The sequence below is a fragment of the Choloepus didactylus genome, chromosome 2, assembly GCF_015220235.1.
Source record: "Choloepus didactylus isolate mChoDid1 chromosome 2, mChoDid1.pri, whole genome shotgun sequence".
Classification (NCBI taxonomy): Eukaryota; Metazoa; Chordata; class Mammalia; order Pilosa; family Megalonychidae; genus Choloepus; species Choloepus didactylus.
The window spans coordinates 229,051,928-229,073,045 of record NC_051308.1 but is presented as its reverse complement, the minus strand read 5'-3'; the positions used below and the strand labels follow the sequence as shown (position 1 = coordinate 229,073,045).

Below are 21,118 nucleotides of genomic sequence, written 5' to 3'. Positions count from 1 at the left end.
AGAGCTTCAGTCCGAGCCCAGACCTTCGCGATCGTCAGAGAATCTACACAGGAGAAAAACCTCTCATATGTGATACGTGTGGCAAGGGCTTCAGTTATAACACAAATCTTCACGTTCATCAGAGAGTTCACACAGGAAAGAAACCTTTTAAGTGTGAGGAGTGTGGCAAGAGCTTCCATCAGAGCTCCAATCTTTGCATTTACAAGAAAATCCACTTTGGAGAGAAACTCTACAAATGTGATAAGTGTGGTAAGGGTTTCATTCAGAACATAGACCTTCAAGTGCATCAGAGAGGCCATACAAGGGAAGCCATTTAAATGTGAAATGTGTGGTAAGGGCTTCATTTAAAACACAAATGTTTGTGCTCATCAGAATATCCACACAGAAGAGGAAACTTTAAGTGTGAGGAGTATGGTAGGACTTTATGATGGTTCATTTCATGTGTCAAATTGTCTAGTTTATGGTGTCTGCTTGTTAAGTCAAAGCAAGCACTGGTCTGATTGTTACTGTAAGGGTATTTTGTAGATGGATTAGCATCTATAATCAGTTGATTGCATCAATGGCTGATTCTATTCACAATCAGCTAAGGAGATTGTCCTCAGTGATATGGGAGTCTCTTCATCTAGTCAGTTGGAAGTCTTAAAAGCCAGAACTGAGGATTTCAGGAATCAGAAAGAATTCCTGCCTCATCTTCAGTTAGCCAGCTTCCCCTGAAGAATACATACTTACCAGACTTCAGAATTACCTTTAGCAGTTTCCAGCTTGTGACCTGCCCTACAGAATTCAGACTTGCTAGCCCCTTTTGTTGCATGAGCCAGTTCCTCATAATAAATCTCTTAATAATATATATATAAAATGTCTCTGTAAGTTGCAGTAGCAGTGAACTCCTTCTGTCTGAGCTTTTATAGCGCTCCAGTGAACTAATCAAGGCCCACACTGAATGGATGGGGCCACAACTCCATGGAAATTATCTAATCAGAGTTATCACCTACATTTGGGCGGGTCACATCTCCATGGAAGCAACCTAATCCAAAGCTTCCAACCTAATCAACACTAATATGTCTGCCTCCACAAGATTGTATCAAAGATAATGGCATTTTGGGGGCCATAATACATCCAAACCAGCACAGTTATATTTCACAGTAAGGAAATAACTGAAACGGTGGAAGTGTAGCCTTTAATATTCTTTGAAATTTGCTCTCTAGCTACTTGTTCAATTGCAGTTGGAAAGTTACTACTTCTGTGTATATATGTTATATTCTACAATAAAAAATTTGATTTAAAAAAAGATTCAGTATTCATAATACTTTGTTGAATTCTATCTTGTCCATTGCTACACCTTCCTCTAGTTTAATCACTTTCCCAATCTTCAGGGATGTCTAGGCAGTGACCACCATAACTTGTTCATGTTTAAAAGGGGTGTCGACATTATGTGAAAGGGGGATGCATCTGGTTAATGTTTTTGAAGAGGCTCTTGCTTGATTTGATACCACCTTAATTTCAATCGCATACACAGCTGTGTTGCTATACTCCTCCATCCCCATCTTTATGTGCTTGTCACAGATTGTATCTTTATACCTTGTGTGTCCCAAACCATGGAATTATTGTTACTTTTTATGCATTTGCAATTTAGCACCATTTGTTGAAGAGACTATTCTTTCCCAATTGATTAGTCTGTGCCCCTTTGTCAAAAATCAGTTGACCATAAATTTGAGGATTGATTTCTGAGCTCTCAATTCAATTTCATTAGTCTATATATCTGTCCTTGTGCCACTACCATGCTGTTTTGATCACTGTGGCTTTGTAATAAGTTTTAAGATCTGGAAATGAGAGTCCTCCAACTTCATCCTTCTTTTTCAAAATGGCTTTTGGAGAGGTGGGGCAAGATGGAGGCATAGAGAGGAGTGGAATTTAGTTAGTCTCCTAGAGCAACTAGTAAATAGCCAGGAATAACTAGTAAATAGTCTGGAACAACAGCTGGGGGACAACCGTGACTGTCTACACATAGTACACCAGCATGGAATGGGTGGAATGGCTAAGATCACAGCATAAAAGCTGTAAGTAAAAACTGCAGAATTGGTGCCCCTCCCCACTCCGAGGTGAGCTGCAAAACTTCGCTGTGGGGGAAAGAAGCAGTCCTGACTGTAGCAAGCGAATATAGCTCAACCAAGCTCCAACTGGGGTTTTAATTAACAAATGTGAACTGCTGAATACAAGCTACAAACACAGACAACCCCTAACAAGCAGCAAAGTATCATGAGGTTGCTCTCAGTGGAGAGGTAAAAAATGCAGAGGCTTTTGGAGATGATTGTGCTTATAATACTTGAAAAAGCATGTGCCCCAAGAAAAGGAGCACCGAAGAAGACTGGGCACTATCTGGCCAACAAATGAAATTGGGGGCTGGAGACTGGCTCCAAAAAGGGGCTTTCTCTCCTTCTCCTTCTTTTCTCTCTCAATCTGAGTGGCTCAGTGGAGAAAGCCTCAGACATTTTCAGTTCTCAGTGCGCTGACTCAGGCAGGGGTGGAGTTAACAGAGCCAGAGAGACAAAGGAGGAATTCAAGTGCAGAAGATAACTCCTTAGGAGGTTTATCTTCCCTAAGAGGAGGGGGGTGGGGCCCAGCTCAAGTGGCTGCCCTCCCTTCAGAACTCAGACCCCAGGGCCTGGAGGAAAACAAACAATCAAACCAGAAATAACTTAAGCTAAGAATTAAAGGGACTTCTCCCCTTTACACCAGTGGGGAGCGACAGGCTGACAGGTGCCACCTGCTGGGCTGACTAGGAACAGCACAGTGGCTAGAGGCCTCCTGGGAAAGTCTATCAATCTTCTAGGACATACCCTCAGGGAAAATTGACACTGAATATAGCCCCTCCTGAGACCTGAGCCTGTTCTGGTCTGGGAAAATCTGATTGGGGTAATCAAGGAAACCAGATGCCTAGACAACAGAAAACTACAAATTACACTAGGAAAAATGAAGATATGGCCCAGTCAAAGGAACAAACTTACACTTCAGCTGAGATACAGGAAACAAGTAATTAAAGATCTTCAAACAAATATGCTAAATCAATTCAAAAACCAATTCAATGAGTTGAGGGAAAATATCACAAAAGAGATAAAGGATACAAAGAAAACATTGGGTGAACACAAGGAAGAAACTGAAAGTTTGAAAAAACAAATGGCAGAATCTTTGGAAATCAAAGACACAACACAAGAGATGAAAAACACAATGGAGATATACAACAGCAGATTTCAAAAGGCAGAAGAAAACATTCAGGAACTGGAGAACAAGACACCTGAAATCCTACACACAAAAGAATAGATAGGGAAAAGAATGGAAAAATGTGAGCAATGTCTCAGGGAATTGAATGACAACATGAAGCACATGAATGTACATGTCATGGGTGTCCCAGAAGAAGAGAAGAGAAAAGGGGCAGAAGCAATAATGGAGGAAATAATCTCTGAAAATTTCCCATCTCTTATGAAAGACATAAAATTACAGATCTGAGAAGTGCAGCGTTCCCCAAACAGAATAGATCTTAATAGACCAACACCAAGACACTTAATAATCAGATTATCAAATGCCAAAGATAAAGAGAGAACCCTGAAAGCAGCAAAGGAAGCTTAATAAGACTATGTGTGGATTTCTCAATAGAAACCATGGAGGCAAGAAGGAAGTGGTGTGATATATTTAAGATACTGAAAGAGAAAAACTGCCAACCAAGAATTTTATATCCGGCAAAACTGTCCTTCAAATATGAGGGAGAGTTTGAAATATTCTTGGACAAGCAGACAATGACAGAGTTTGTGAACAAGATACCTGCTCTACAGGAAATACTAAAGGGAGCACTATAGACAGATAGGAAAAGACAGGAGTGAGAGGTTTGGAGCACAATTTTGGGTAATAGTAGCACAATAATGTAAGTACACTGAACAAAGATGACCGTGAGTATGGTTGAAAGAGGAAGGTTAGAGGCATGTGGGACACAAGAAGGAAAGAGGGAAGATAAAGACTGGGACTGTATAACTTAGTGAAACCTAGAGTGGTCAACAATTGTGATAAAACATACAAATATGTTTTTACATGAGGGAGAACAAATGAATGTCAACCTTGCAAGGGGTTAAAAATGGGGTGATATTGGGGAAAAACTACAATCAAAGAAAACTGGAGTGTATAGTTAACAGAAACATTGTATTATGCTTTCTTTAATGTAACAAAGGCAATATACCAAAGCTAAATGCCTATAAGAGGGGGATATAAGGGAGGGGTATGGGATTCTTGGCATTGGTGATGTTATCTGACTTTTTTATTGTACTTTATTTTAATATCTTTTCTTTTGTTGCTTTTTAGCTGTCATATTTTTCTTTCTTTTTCTTTTGTCTTTCTACTTTTTTTTTGACTCTTCCTCTCTCTCTGTGGAAGAAACAGAAATGTCCATAGACAGTGGTGGTGGTGGTGAATGCATAACTCTGTGATTATATAGGGAACCATTGATTGTTTTACTTAGGATGGAATGTATGGTGCATGAACAAAACCATCTTGTAAAAAAGGGCCGATGGATGAACCCTGAGGACGTTATGTTGAGTGAAATAAGTCAGACACAAAATGACACATATTATATGATCTCACTGATATGAATAATTATAATACGTAAACTCATAGACATGAAATATAAGTTAACAGGATATAGAATAAGACCAAAGAATGGGGAGTGGTTGCTTAATATGTGCAGAATGTTTAACTAGGTTGAACTTAAGCATTTTGGAAATGGACAGAGGTGAAGGTAGTGCGTAATTGTGAGAATAACTAACAGTGCTAAATAGTGTGTGAATGTTGTGGAAAGGGGAAGTTTAGAGTCATGTATGTCACCAGAAGGAAAGTTGGAGGTTAAAAGATGAGAATGTATAAAACAGTGAATCTTATGGTGGACAATGTCCGTGATTAATTACAAATAATAGAAATTTCTTTCATGAACTAGAACGAATGTATGACACCATAACTAAAAGTTAATAATAGAGGGGTATATGGGGGAAAATGTACCTATTGCAAACTATGTACTGCAGTTAATAATATTTTAAATTCTTTTGTCAATAGTAACAAATGTACTATACCAATACTATGAGTCAATAAGGGAGGAGGGTTTGGGGGTATGGGAGGATTTGAACTTTCTTTTTTATTTTTATTTCTTTTCTGGAGTAATGAAAATGTTCTAAAATTGAAAAAAAATTAATTGTGGTGATGAATGCACAACTATATAATGGTACCATGAAAAGTTGATTGTACACTTTGGATGATTGTATGGTATGTGAATAATCGCAATAAAATTGAATTTTAAAAATGGCTTTGGCTATTTGGGGCCTCTTACCCTTCCATATAAATTCAAGGACTGGACTTTTCCATTTCTGCAAAGAAGAGTGTTGGAATTTTGATTGGGATTGTGTTGAATCTGTAAAATCACTTTGGGTAGAATTGACATCTTAATGATACTTAGTTTTCCGATCCATGAACATGGAATGTCCTTCCTTTTATTTAAGTCTTCTTTGATTTCTTTTAGCACTGTTTTGTAGTTTTCTGTGTACAAATCCTTCATATCCTTCATTAGAGTTGGTCCTAGTTTTTATTCTTTTAGTTGTTATTGTAAAATAATTTTTTCTTGATTTCTTCTTCTGATTGCTCATTGCTAGTGTACAGGAACACTACTCATTTGGGGGTGTTGATCTTATACCCTGCCATTTTGCTGAATTCATTTATTAGCTCTAGGAGCTTTGTTGTGGATTTTTCAGTATTTTCTTTATATAGGATCATGTCATCTGCAAATCAGGGAAATTTTTACTTCTTCCTTTCTAATTTGGAGGCCTTTTAATTCTGTATCATGCCAAATTGCTCTGGATGGAATTTCCAGTACAATGTTGAGTAACAGTAGTGATGGTGGACATCCTTGTCTTGTTCCTGATTTTAGAGGGAAGGCCTTCAACTTCACCTTTAAGTACAATGTTAGCTATGGGTTTTTCAGTTTTTGCCCTTTACTGAGTTGAGGTAGTTTCCTTATACTCCTAGTTTTCTTAGTGTTTTTGTCAAGAAGGGGTGCTGAATTTTGTCAAATGCCTTTTCTGTGTCAATTGGGATGATCATGTGGCTTTTTTCCTTCATTCTGTTAAGGTGGAATATTACATTAGTTGGTTTTCTTATGTTGAACCATGCATGGTGGTTTGGAACTATATGTACCCCAGAAAATCATATTCTTGAAGCTAGTTCATTCCTGTGGGCATAAACCTATTGTAATTAGGACCTTTTGATGAGTTTACTTCAGTTAAGGTGTGGCCCAGGGTGGGTCTTAATCCTCTCGCTGGAGTCTTTTTTTTTTTTTTTTTTTTTTTTGTGGATTTAAAGGATGTTCACAATTTATTCTTTTTTTTTTTCTTTTTTTTTTAATCTTCATTTTATTGAGATATATTCACATACCATGCAGTCAAACAAAACAAATCGTACTTTCGATTGTTTACAGTACCATTACATAGTAGTACATTCATCACCCAAATCAATCTCTGACACCTTCATTAGCACACACACAAAAATAACAAGAATAATAATTAGAGTGAAAAAGAGCAATTGAAGTAAAAAAGAACACTGGGTACCTTTGTCTATTTGTTTCCTTCCCCTATTTTTCTACTCATCCATCCATAAACTAGACAAAGTGGAGTGTGGTCCTTATGGCTTTCCCAATCCCATTGTCACCCCTCATAAGCTACATTTTTATACAACTGTCTTCGAGATTCATGGGTTCTGGGTTGTAGTTTGATAGTTTCAGGTATCCACCACCAGCTACCCCAATTCTTTAGAACCTAAAAAGGGTTGTCTAAAGTGTGCATAAGAGTGTCCACCAGAGTGACCTCTCGGCTCCTTTTGGATTCTCTCTGCCACTGGAGCTTATTTCATTTCCTTTCACATCCCCCTTTTGGTCAAGAAGATGTTCTCCGTCCCACGATGCCAGGTCTACATTCCTCCCCGGGAGTCATATTCCACATTGCCAGGGAGATTCACTCCCCTGGGTGTCTGATCCCACTTAGGGGGGAGGGCAGTGATTTCACCTTTCAAGTTGGCTTAGCTAGAGAGACAGGGCCACATCTGAGCAACAAAGAGGCATTCGGGAGGAGGCTCTTAGGCACAACCATAGTGAGGCCTAGCCTCTCCTTTGCTCGCTGGAGTCTTTTATAAACAGGATGAATACAGAGAGAAAGAGAGAAAGTCATAGAAGCAAGAAGCTGAGAGCAACAAAACCCAGAAGAGGAGGGTGAGACCAGCAGACACCACCATGTGCCTTGCCATGTGATGTGGAGGTCAACCCAAGGATTGCCAGCAGCCGGTCTTCAGGAAGAAAGCATCGCCTTGATGCTGCCTTGATTTGGACATTATCACAGCCTCAAAACTGTAAGCTTGTAAGCTAATAAATGCCTACTGTTTAAGCCTAAACAATTTCATGGTATTTGCTTTGAGCCGCTTAGCAAATTTACACACCACCCTTGCCTACCTGGGATAAATCCCACTTGATCACAGTATACAATTGTTTTAATGTGCTGTTGGATTTGGTTTGCTAGTATTTTGTTGAGGATTTTTGCATCTATACTCATAAGAAATCTTAGTCTGCAATTTTTTTCTTGTGGTATCTTTTCTGGCTATGGTATGATGGTGATTTGGGGAGTGCTCCCTTCTCTTCAATTTTTTGGAAGAGTTTGAGCAGGATTGGTGATGATTCTTCTTGGAATGTTTGGTAAACTCCCCCTGTGAAGCCATCTGGTTCTGGACTTTTCCTTTTTGGAAGGTTTTTGTTGCTGACTCAATCTCTTTATTAGTTATTGGTTTGTTGAGATCTTTTATTTCTTCTTGAGTCAGTGAATGTAGTTTGTGTGTTTCTAGAAGTTTGTCCATTTCATCTAGCTTATCTAATTTGTTGATGTACAGGTGTTTATAGTATCGTTTTATAGTCTTTTCTGTTTCTGTGGGGTCAGCGGTAATGTCCCCCTTTTCATTTCTGATTTAGTCATTTGTGTTCTCTCATTTTTTCTTCATCAGTCTAGCTAAAGGTTTGTCAATTTTATTGGTGTTTTCAAAGAACCAACTTTGGTTTTGTTGATTCTCTCTATTGTTTTTCATTTTTCTCTGCTCTAATCTTTGTTATTTCCTTCCTTCTGCTTGCTTTGTGTTTATTTTCATCTTCTTTTTCTAGTTCTTCCAGTTTGGAGGTTAGGTCTCTGATTTGAAGGCTTTCTTCCTTTTTAATGTAAGCATTTGCAGCTATAAATTTCCCTCTCAGCATTTTGCTGCATCCCGTATGTTTGGGCATATTGTGTTTTCATTTTCATTGACCTCAAAATATTTCCTAATTTCCCTTGTGATTTCCTCTTTAACCCATTAGTTGTTAAAAAGTACATTGTTTAATTTCCATATATTTGTGAATTTTCCATTTCTCCCCATTATTGAATTCTCGTTTCATTCCATTGTGCTCAGAGAAGATATACTGTATTATTTCAATATTTTTTAATTTATTGAGACTTGTTTTGTGACCTAAGATGTGGTCTGTCCTGGAGAATGGTCCATGTGCACTCTAAAATAATGTGTATTAGATGGTGTGTTCTATATATGTCTGTTAGGTCTAGCTGGTTTAGAGTATTGCTCAAGTCTTGTATTTCCTTTTTGGTCTTCTGTCTAGATAGTCTATCCATTATTGAAAGTGGTGTATTAAAGTCTCCTACTATTAATGTAGAACCGTTAATTTCTCCTTTCAAATCCATCAGTATTTGCTTCATATAATTTGGGGTTCTGCTGTTAGGTGCATATTATTTATAATTATTATGTCTTTTTGTTGAATTGACCCCTTCATCAGTATTTAGTGACTTTGTTCCTTGTAACTATTTTGACTTAAGGTCTATTTGATCTGATATTAATATAGCTACCCCAGCTATCTTTTGGTTACTACTTGCATGGAATATTTTTTCCATCCTTTCACTTTTTACCTACTTCCGTCTCTGAATTTAAGGTAAGCCTCTTGCTGACAGCATGTAATTGGGTCATGCTTTTTTCCCCATTCTGCCAATCTCTGTCTTTTGACTGGAGAGTTTAATACATTTAAAGTCACTACTGATAATGCAGGACTTTCTTCTGCTATTTTGCTATTTAGTCTTTGCAAGCCCTTTTTGTCCTCAATTCTCTTAATGCCTACTTTCATATTTATTTGATTTTTTTGTTTTGTATCATATTAAGTCCCTTCTCATTTCTACCTGGATATATTTTTCATATATTTTCCTTGTTGTTACCATGGGATTAAAATTTAACATCCTAACTATATAACAGTCATATTTGATTTGATACCAACTTGATTTCAATAGCATACACATACACTGGCCTTATACCCTCCGTCCTCCCCCCTTTTTTTGTACTTCTTAAAAATTATATCTTTGTACATTGTGTGTCCCAAACCACAGGTTTAGCATTAACTTTTATGCATTTGCATTTTAGCACCTGTAGGAAGTAAGAAGTGGAGTTATATACCAAAAAATACAATACAATAATACCGGCATTATAATTACCTAAATGGTTACTTTTACCAAAGGTCTTTATTTCTTTATGCTGCTTTGATCCACTGTCTAGTGTCCTTGCCTTTCAGTCTGAAGAACTATTTTTAGCATTGCTTGTAGGGCAGGTATGGTGGTCACGAACTCTCTCAGCTTTTGCTTATCTGGCAATGCCTTAATCTCTCCCTCATTTTTGAAAGGAAGTCTCACCAGATAAAAAATTCTTGGTTGGCATTTGTTTTGTTTTCTTTCAGCTCTTTAAGTATTTCAACCCGCTGCCTTCTTGCCTCCGGGTTCTGATGAGAAATCAGCACTTAATCTACTCAGCACTCCTCTGTATGTAACACATTGCTTTTCTCTTGCAGCTTTCAGAACTCTCTCCTTGTCCTTTTTAATAATTCTTTTTTCTTTCTGCTCCTCAGCCTGACTCATTTCAATTGTCTTGTCTTTGAGTTCACTGATACTTTCTTCTTCCAGCTCCAATCTGCTGTTGAAATGCTCCTGGGAATTTTTCATTTCAGTTATTGCTGTCTTCAACTCCATTATTTCTGTTTGGTTCCTTTAAAAGTTTCTACCTCTTTATTGAGATTCTCATATTGTTCAGGATTTCCAGATATCCTTTAGCTCTTTCTTTGTATTTTCCTTCATATTGAAGATCATTTTTTTAAAGTGTTTTTCCAAATATGCCCACATTCTTGTCTTCTCCATCGGTGTTTTCTGTTTTTTTATCCTTTTCCTTTGGATGGGCCATTGTTATTTGCGAAAGCTGACAGAATGCAATATACCAGAAATGGGTTGGCTTTTACAATGGGGATTTATTAACTTACAATTTATAGTTCTTAGTCCTTGAAAATATCCAAACTAAGCATCAACAGGATGATAACTTCTCTGAAGAAAGGCTGCTGGCATCTGGGACGCCTCTGTCACATGGGAAGGCACATGGCCAGTGTCTGCTGGTCCTTCTCTCCTGGGTTTTGTTGCTTCCAGCTTCTGGCTTCAGTAGCTTCCTCTTTCAACTTCTCTGGGCATGTCCTTATCTCTCAACTTCTCTGGGCCTTCTCTGAGCTCTTTTAGTCTCATCTGTGCTTTATCCTCTCATAAAGGACCCCAGTAAAAGGATTAAGACCCGCCTTGAATGGGGTGGGTCTCATCTCAATTGAAATAGCCTAACCAAGAGGTCCCACCCACAACAGGTCTGCACCCACAGGAATGGATTAAAAGAACATGGCCTTTTCTGGGTTACATAACAGCTTCATACCACCATAGCCATCATTCCTGTTTCTTTGTTTCACACTGTACGCTTTAATATTTTAAGATGTTAGCTTGGGGGTTTATTCCCTGAAATGTCTGTTTCTTGAGCTTGTAACCAGCTGGTAGGAAGACAGAGATGTTCTTGAACGCCAGCCCTTCTATCAGGAAGGTCCGCCCATGGCAAATGCAAAGTGTGGGGTCTTCCTTCTCTTTTCTGGACCTGAGTCTTATCCTGGGCTTGTGCCTGCTGGTAGCTTAGGATTTCCTCTGTTTACAGGAGTTTGAATCCCCCCTCTACTTCCCGGGAGACAGAACTTCTCCCTCTCCCGGGTGTTCCACTGCAAGACTTAAAGCAGGTAAGCCTTTGGCCCAGGACATCTGCCTCAGTTGCATCTTACAATACTTTCCCTGCTTTCACTGTCCCAGCTGCATTTGCCTGGAGGGCAAATTCAGGGGGTGGAGGGGCAGCTCACTGGAGAGGAGCTTCCCAAGTCAGTCCTTCCCAACCAGAGCAAGGCCAGGGACCCACAAAGGGAGCACCAGCCGGCTCCAAACTGCCCTGGAGAGGGGATGAAGGAGGGGCCAGAAGGGCACCAGGAGTTTCTTCCATGGCTCCCCAAAGCTGCACTTTCTTGACGTGAACAGCCAATGCAGCCCTTCAAGTGTTCTCCGCACCTCTGAGGAAACATACTATCTCTAAATCTCCTCCTCTGCCTTTGTCTAGGGAGGGTCGGAACAATGTCTACCCTCAGAGCTGGGCCCCCAGCAATCCAAAGTTGCTAATCAAAAGCCATGATCAGCAATCAGCCATACCTGGATTCTGGGAAAGTGGATTTTTATGTACCTTTCTGGCACCAGCAAGCTATGCCACTTGTCAGATCCCTCTGCAACCTGCCGCAGAAGTGGGGAATAGGAGCCAGTAACTGCCATGAGGAGAAAGCAATTTACTGCTATTTACTGTAATTTACCAGCCTCTTCCTCCCATTTTTCCCTGGATGCTGTACAGTATTCTACTAGGCTCTGGAGTTTCATAATAGTTGCTTCTGACAGTTCCTGCCTCTGTAAACATTATTTTCATGGCTGGCTGATTCCTGGATCTTCCTACTCTGCCATCTTCCCACAGCCCTCCCTGTTTTTTTTATTTCTATCTCTTTATTGAAATTCTCTTTTGGTTCACCTATGTTTTCCTGATTTCCTTTAGTTCTTTCTCTGTGTTTTTCTTTAGCTCTTTGAGCATATTTAAGGCAATTTTTAAAAAGTCTTTGTCTGGTAGGTCCAAAGTCTGATCTTCCTCATTGGTGGCTTCTAATCTTTTATCTTATCCTTTGCATAGGTCATTGTATCCTGTTTCTTTGCATGCCTTGTTAAATCTTTTGTTGCATACTGGACATTTTAATGTGTTATCTCTGGAATATAGTCATTGAGGTGTCTGTTCCTTAAGTTTGTATCTAGCTGCTATTATGACTGAGATTTCCTTGAATGCCAGTGTTCTAGTTTGCTAATGCTGCTGGAATGCAAAACACCAGAAATGGATTGGCTTTTATAAAGGGAGTTTATTTGGTTACATACTTACGGGTTTGGCTTCATGGTCAGCGGCCGTGGCTCCGGGCTGGAGCAGCCACAGCCTCTCCCCCCTCGGCAGCCCCATCAGGGCGGCCGTGTTCTGAGTCGCTGCACGTGCCACCGTTTCCTATCTTGTATGGGAATAACAGTTCTTCGTACTTTGCTTGGCTTACCTGGTTGCACTGATCTTTACGTTCAGGGCCAGGTGCTCCAAAGACGTGACTCCGCAGATAAGGAAAGGTGTGCGGGTCAAGGTTCCCAGGGACAGAAAGCGTGAGCCAAGGCCGCAGGTGGGTGAGGCCCGGTGGGCCTGCGTTTGCCCAGCTCCCGCTCGTGAGGAGCTCCCCGTCGCGCTCGGCCGGGCTGTGCCGAGTTAGGCACTTTGTAGGAATGAGTGGAAGGCCCGCTACAGAAAATAAACTTTTCCAGAACCATAACACATTCAATTTTCATGCACAAAAGGAAAGAACGCCAACTGAAAATTATGTATTTATTGAAACAGGACCCAAAGACCTCTTCTTCTAGATACTAATTGGTCGAATAGCTAATATCACTGTGTGCACCTGAATGGAGAAAATTCGGTCTTTTTATTAATTTGGACTGTGCTGCTCACAGCTAAACCATTTGGATGATGGACTGTTCTGGAAGCCCAGGCTTGGCCTCCACTTCCTGTTCTTACCATGTTACCCCTCACCATTTGCAGAGGAGGAGGCTGAGACCTGGAGGGGCAGTGGAGTCTGCTCAGCAGGGTCTTAGCAGAGGCCGGACAGCCCCCAGCTTCCCGACAAGGCAGTGTGTGTGTGTGTGTGTGTGTGTGTGTGTGTGTGTGTGTGCGCGCGCGCGTGCTTGGGCGTGTGCATGTGTATGTCTACATGTTGTATGCCCGTATGCGTGTGTGTCTGTATGCATGCTTGTGCCCGTGTGTGTGCTTGTGTGTGCATGTGTGTGAGTAAGGAGCAGTGGGCCGTTTGTTCTTTTATGGGCCCTGGGGCTGGCTCCCTGCTCTGCTCCGTGGTTAGCTCCCTCGGGGGGCAGCAGCCCCAGGTGAGAGTTGTGGCCAGAGGAAGCCGTCTGCCTGCCTGTCGTCTGCCTGGGGAGCCCTCAGTGCAGTGTATCTGGGGTGCTTTCCCAGAACTTTCGGAGCCCACTCGGGCATCAGAGCCCTGCCCTCCTGGGGTAACTGACTCAGTGCCCCTCTATCAGTTGGTTTATGACGACCTTCACGATTCTGGGCACAGAATGGGGAAATCTTGAGGGAGGTGCAGCTTTCCCATCTCCAGCCCTGAAGCGGTGGGGACAGGGGCCACAGCTCCAGGGCCCCTCCCTCCTTCTGATCCATGGCCCTTCTCCACTGGCAAAACCCAAGCCCAAGGCGGGGGGTGGGCAAGGGAGCCATTGAAGCAAGTCCACATCGGGGCACAGAGTGTGAGGAAGGAGGGTGCCTCCAGTAGGGTACTATTTTCAGACCCTCCCACCTCTCCTTTATAGGGTCATGGGTTTTCAGCCTTGGAAGGGAACTTAGAGACCATCTAGTCAACTCTCCAACATTCATCAACATTCTTCACAATGGTCCAGCCTAGCCTCTGCTTGAATACCACCAGTGACGGGGAGCTCACTACCTCTCAAGGCAGCCCACTCCTTTTTCTTCCCAACCATTTTCAGACAGCTTCCATTGTTAGGGTGCCCTACCTGCCACCACCCAGATCTTTCTTCCTGGAACTTCCATCCATTCACCATTGCTTTCTTAGCCTTCCCATTCATCATTCCCCTTTCAGGCCCAATCCCAGCACCTCCGTAACGACTGGCCTCGACAATAGGAGCTGGAGTCAGGAGTGTTCTGCCCCTCAACCCTCTGCCCTCTGGGTTCTGCTGTTGTTGCAGAAAAGGAACCCTCCTGATCAATAACATCTTCGCCATCATCTCCGCCATCCTCATGGGAGTCAGCAAAGTGGCCAAGGCTTTTGAGCTGATCATCTTCTCCCGAGTGATTCTGGGAGTCTGTGCAGGTATGGGGGCAACAGCCAGAGCACCAAGCCCGGGCTCAGGTTCACCAGCCGGGGGAGGGTCTCTGAGATGGACATGCCCAGAGCCACTGGCCACGGCCGGAGGCTGGGCTGGGCAGAGGTGGCTGTGCTCTGCTCCTCCTGGCTCTAAGTGGGCGCTTTCCTCTGTGGGGGCAGCCTCCCATCTCGGTTCTCAGGCCCTTGTGAACCTCGTTCCTCTGTCCCCTGCCCTTTGTATAGCAAAATTTTCCATCAGGAAGGCTCTTTAAAAGAATACTTGTACCAGGGCGTGTAAAGAGCTGATAAGGTTTACAAGGTAACTTCCAGGGAGTATAAGGTTTAAACTGAGGATAAGGGGCTTCAAGCAAAAAGAACCCAGAATTTGGGGCCTCAGTCAGCAGCAAGGGGGCTTCTTAACTATAATGACTCCTTGTATTAAAAAGAAAAGTAAGCAGATAAGTAAAATATGTTGGAAGAAAATCAGAATAAACCCAGACAAAAGAATTAAGTCCCTTTGGGTAAGAGACACAGAGGGGCCTCGGACCCCTCCCCTGTCCCCGTGGGGTCTGAAGATTCAGAAGGGGTTTCCTTAAAAGCCAAATGAAACGGTCAGGAGTGGCCCATTTCACCTGCCCAGAGGGGAGGGACGCAGGCTGGCAGCGGCCCCTGGAGAAGCTCCGGGCCTGTGAAATGGAAGTGAATGAAACTGGCCGGGGCGGCTGGGCCCACCATGCTCCTTGGCCCACCGTGCTCCTCCCTGACTTTCCTTTCACCTGAACCAGGTGTATCATACAGCGCCCTTCCCATGTACCTGGGGAACTGGCTCCCAAGCACCTGCGGGGTGCGCTGAGCACCATGACCGAGGTTTTTGTCATCCTGGGAGTCTTCCTGGCTCAGATCTTCAGCCTGCAGGCCGTCCTGGGGAACCCCACAGGTAACCGGCAGCACCAGAGGTCAGAGGTGGGGAGGGACCCCGGCGAGCAGCGGGCACCCTGGGAGCAGTCCCCAGCTGAGCTGGAACCACACTGCACTGGGTGGGGTCAGGGGAGGATGGAGAGGTGACCTTGGGGTTGAGCAGGCTGGACCTCGGTGGACACTGGTGACCTGGACCAGGACAGTTTGGGTGGTGTGGGGGAGTAGGTGTAAGAGTGTTTGGGAGGAGCGATAGCTGCCACCAGGTGAAGTCTGGCTCTAAAGGGACAGAGAAGCTGGGAGAGGTGTGGGTTGGAGAGAAGAGGGTTTCTGCGGGGAGAAATGAATGCAGGAGCAGGCAGGTAGAGAGCCAGGTAGGTCTCCAGGGGCTGGGGAGCCTGGGGATGCTTCTGCCTCCTTGGAGAAGGATGAGTCAAGGTGGAGGAGGGGAGAGCAGGTGGGAGGACGGAGAAGGAAACAGGAAGTAGTCACCCAGGGGCATGGCCAGAGAATGGCCTGGAAATGGGGCCGGCTGCAGGCGTGGGAAAACATATTCAAATTACCCAGTTCCACCCCAGGTCCTTGGTGGGTGCATCAGTGTCTCTGTATTTCCCACAAAACCTTGAAGAGGTCCTGAGGCTCTGAGCCCAGAAGGTGCTCGATGAAAGCTCATTAAGGGTCAAGAGTCCCCGAGGGCCCTGAGTCAGCTGAAAATTAAACTGTCCAACTTCAATTAGACAGACTCGAACCGATGGGATTTGGAGGAAAATTATACAGGCCTACCCCTGCTACTCACTGCATGTTTCAATGTATTCAATCCTCACGAATCCTTATATCATACCTGTTGTTATTAATCATCTCTAGTTTACTGATGAGAAAACCAAGGCTTGGAGAAGTTAAATGGCTTGTCCAATTTGCATCATAGCAAGCAGGGGTGGGAGGCAGATTCTGCCCTCGTGGTCAAATCTCAGGACCACCCCCATATCCAAAGCTCCGGGACACAGCTCAGGGTCCCCAACCCCACCCTAGCCTCCCAGGAAGCAGAGATGATGAGATTTCCACTCCTCTAACTAGGAACGAGATATGGCTTCATTTTCTCTAGGGAGCAATTTTTTTAAATATATTTCTTTTTATTGTGGAAGCAAAATAAAATTTGCCATTTTAACCTTTTCTAAGTGTACAATTCACTGGCACAAAGTACATCCACATTGTTGTGCAACCATCACTACCATCCATTACCAACATTTTTCATTATCCCAACTGAAACTCAGCACCCATGAAGTCACAACTCCCCATTTCTCCTTCTCCCCCATTGATCTACTGTCTGTCCCTATGAATTTGCTTATTTTAAATATTTCATAGAAATGAAGTCATACATCTATCTTTCTGTGTCTGGCTGATTTCACTCAACATGATGTCTTTAAGGTCCATCCATGTTGTTGCCCGCTTCAGCACTTCCTTCCTTTTGATGACATAATATTCCACTGCATGGATGTACCAAAATGTTTATGAACATTTTGTCTATCTGTTGATGGACACTTGGGTTGTTTCCACTTTTGGCTATCGTGAAGAATGCTGCTATGAACTTTGGTGTACAAGTATCGGTTTGAGACCCCGTTTTCAATTCCTTTTGGAATATACCTAGAAGTAAAATTTCCAGGTCATATAGTAAGTCTATTTTTAACTTTTTGAGGAATTGCCAAACTGTTTTCCACACACTGCACCATTTCAAATTCCCACCAACAATATACAAGGGTTCTAATTTCTCTACATCCTCACCAACAGTTGGCACTTTCCTTTTTTTTAAAAAATAATAGCCATTTTAGTAGATGCAAAGTGATATTGCTTTGTGGTTTTGATTTGCATTTCCCTAATGGCTAATTATGGGGAGCAAACTTTTTTTTACATTTTTAAAAACTTTTAATTTTGAAATAGTTTCAAATGTACAGGACAGTTGCAAAAACAATACAAACTTCATACAGAGGATGTAACCCCCTTCCAAGATACCCAGACCCACCAGTTCCAACATTTTACCGTTTTTGCCGTATCATTCCACCTTTCTATCTTCTGAACACTTGAGAGCAGGCTGTACACATCATACAGCCTGAACATGTATAATTCCATTTAGCCTACAAACAAGAATATTCACCCATGAAATCACCTAAAATGCAGTCACCAAGTTCAAGAAATCTAACATTGCTATTAAACTTACATTCTGTATTCCAGTATTTTCTTATGTTCTTTTGAGCCATTTCTCCTCCTTCTTAGATCCCATCCAGTGTTGTGTATTGCATTCAATTGACATTCTGTCTTCAGTTTCTCTTTCTTTCTTTCTTTTTTAATTGTGGAAACATATACACAACATAAATCTTCCCATCCCAACCCCTCCTAAGCATACCATTCAGTGAGATTAATTACATTCACAATGTTGCAGTACCTTCCTCACCAACCATTACTAGAACTTTCCCTATATCTCAGACAGAAACTCTACTCTCATTTTACATTAACTCCCTATTATCCCTGCCTTCACACCCCTAGTAACCAGTACTCTACTTTCTGACTCTGTAAGTTTGCATACTCTGATATTTTCTTTGTGGTTGCCATGGAGCTTAAATTTAACATCCTGAATCTGTAACAATCTCATTTGATTTGATATATAATCATTTAATAGCATCAATATAATATATAATATATATATAATATATATTATATATTATTATATATATATAATTATATAATATATAATTAATATAATATATAATCAATATAATCATTTAATAGCATGCATAAACAATATTCCTAGGCCCCTTTGTCCCCTCATCTTTACATGGTTCTTGTCACAAATTCCATATTTATACATTGTGTCTTCAAAAGCATTGGTTTATCATTTCATTTTAAGCATTTGCTTCTTAGACCCTGTAGGAAGTAAAAAGTGGAGTTACAAATCAAAAATACAACATTTCTGGCAATTATATTTACCCATGTCATTATCCTCACCAGAGGATAATGCACCTTTGATCTATTGTCTATTGTTCCTTTCAATCTGCAGAACTCTCTTTAGCATCTCTTGTGGGACCTGTTTAATGAGACAATCTCCTTCAGCTTTTGTTTCTCTAGGAATGTCCTAATTCCTCCCTCATTTGTAAAGACTGTTTTGCCAGACACAGAATTCTTGTTTGGCAATTTTTTGCTTTCAGCATTTAAAATGTCTTCCCACTGCCTCCTTACTTCCATGATTTCCAGTAAGAAATTGGCACTTAATCTAACTGAGGCTCCCTTGTATGTGACATGTTGCTTCTTTCTTGTGGCTTTCAGAATTTTCTCTTTATTTTTTGGCATTTTCCAGCTTTATAATAACATGGCATAATGTGGATCTACTTGGGTTTATCCTATTTGGAGTTTGTTAAGCATCTTAAATGTGTGTATTCATTTTTTTGTTAAATTTGGGAAGTTTTCTAGCCACTATCTGAATATTGTCTCTGCCCCTTTATCTCTTTTTTCTCCTTCTGGGACTTCCACTATGCATATAGACCAATATGCACATACGCATTTTGGTGTCCCACAGGTTCTTCAGGCTCCGTTCACTTTTCTTCATCCTTTCCTCTTTCTGTTCTTCAGACTGGATGATTTCACTTGTCTTGTCTTCAAGTTCACTGATTCTTTCTTCTGCCAGCTCCAATCTGTTGTGGAATCCCTCATGGGAATTTTAATTTTTTGTTACTGTGGTCTTCAGCTCTCTTTGGTTCCTGTTCATAATTTCCATCTCTATACTGATATCCTCCTTGTGTTCATCCATCATTTTCCTGATTCCTTTGTCCATGTTTTCCTTTAGCTCTTTGAGCATATTTAGAACATTTTTTTTATCAAGTCTTTGTCTGGAATTTCCCAGGTCTGACCCTCCTCATTGATGGTTTCTATGCTTTAATATTCCCCTTTGCCTGGGCCATTGCTTCCCGTTCCTTTGTGTGTTTTGTAATCTTTCATTGAAACCTGGACATTTTGATATTTTGATGTGCTATTGCTGGAATTTAGATGCTGAGGCATCCGTTCCTTAAGCTTATATCCATCTAGTGTTATGACAGAGCTTTCCTTGAATGCCAGGAGCTAACAAAAAAGAAGAAGTAGGAGGAGGAGGAGGAGGAAAGGAGGAGGAGGGAAAAAAGAAAACATCTTCCCCAGTCTTTGCAGATTGCCCTGTGGGAGCACCTTCCCCCAGGGTTTATCCATACAATGAGTTTAAAGAATAGCTCCAGGCCAAAGTGTAGGGGCCAACTTGATCCTTTCTGCTCAGATGCCTTATCTTGGGAATGTGTGTGTTTGGTCCTAGGAATTCCCCCATCTACGCAGCCCTGGATGTCCCCTCTTCCCTAGGATACAGTTTCCAGATTGTCTGGGCACTGTGCTGTATATCCTACAACCGGCAATACTTGCGCTTTCTACAGGAGAGCTTGGTGAGCTGCCTTCTACATACAGAGCAAATTCTGGGACAGCAAGTCGCTCACACCACCAGAGAGATTGGGCCAGATACTCATGCTCCCAGTATGTGCACAAGGGTCTCTCTGCTCCTTCTGGAACTGGGGCCAAGGATCTGCACTGGGAGCATGGGCGAGCTGGAGAGGGGCCAGCCAGGGCACCATGAGATCCCACTGCTTTTAAGTGGTCTTTTCCTTGATCCGGCACTAGCCGAGTTACTGCAGTCCTTTAACTGTTTCCTGGAACTTTCAGAATGATGCTTCTGCCAGTTCTTGCTGGTTGTCCAAAGCTTCCATAGGGGTGGTGGAAACCTGAAGCATCTCACTCTGCCATCTTGATTGAGGTGGGGCTGGGAGCAAACTTTTAACTCATATGCTCTTCGTATGAAAAACCATGTTCTTCTTGCGAAATGAATTAATAACACCATCTCTTGAATAACCATTATTGTCTCCGTTTTTAATGGTGAACCCCTGTGGATGGGTCTCGGGCAGCCACCCATTGTCCCCACAGTCCTTGGCTCTCACCGGAGGCTGGAACGCTGTGGGCGAGTGACCTCCCGAGAGGAGGGTGTTCTGTGGGAAGGTCAGCTGGGGGTCCCCAGGGCGTCCCTACTGGCTCAGAGTCTCCAGGTCACGGTGCCAGTTCCTTCCAGGCTGCCCTGTGCTCTTGGCCATCACAGGAATCCCGGCCCTGCTCCAGCTCCTCTCCCTGCCCTTCTTCCCCGAGAGCCCTCGCTACACTCTGTTTCAGAAAGGAGACGAAGCAACAGCACGTCGAGGTACAGGGGACCCAGGCTGCCCCGTCAAAGCCCTCCTTCGCCACTCCATGCCCCTGCCACCCCTCCCCCCACGCCTTCAGTGGCCCTCCCGAAATGCCCAAAGCCCCGAGTGAGCAGCGGAGGGGTTGGGGGGCACGCTGGAGATGCACACACCCTAAGGGACAGAAGTGCCGCTGGGACAGGGGGGCATCCACAGTGGGGTTCAGGGCGGCTCTGGGGTGCGGTAGACGGGCGTGGTAAGAGGACAGGCTGCTCTGGGTGGGGTGGGGTTGCAGCAGGGCAGTGGTCCCAGCACTGGGGGGATGCTCAGCCCCTGCCGTGGGTGACGCTCTGCTCCCGCAGCCCTGAGGAGGCTGAGGGGCCGGCCGCACGTGGAGGACGAGGTGGAGGAGATGCACCTGGAGCACTGGGCCGAGGAGGCCTAGAGCCGCCTGTCTGTGCTCAGCCTCCTCTCGTTCCGGCCCCTCCGCTGGCAGCTCATCTCCATCATCGTGCTCATGGCCGGCCAGCAGCTCTCCGGGGTCAACGCGGTAGGCAGGGTGCACGGGGCCAGGTGTGGGTGAGGGGGAGGG

At 43.1% G+C, this 21,118-nt stretch overlaps 1 pseudogene; it reads left to right on the top strand.

Annotated features, from left to right (window-relative positions):
• The window catches only part of LOC119527823, a 36,416-nt pseudogene that overhangs the window by 8,574 nt on the left and 6,724 nt on the right, over window positions 1–21,118 (top strand).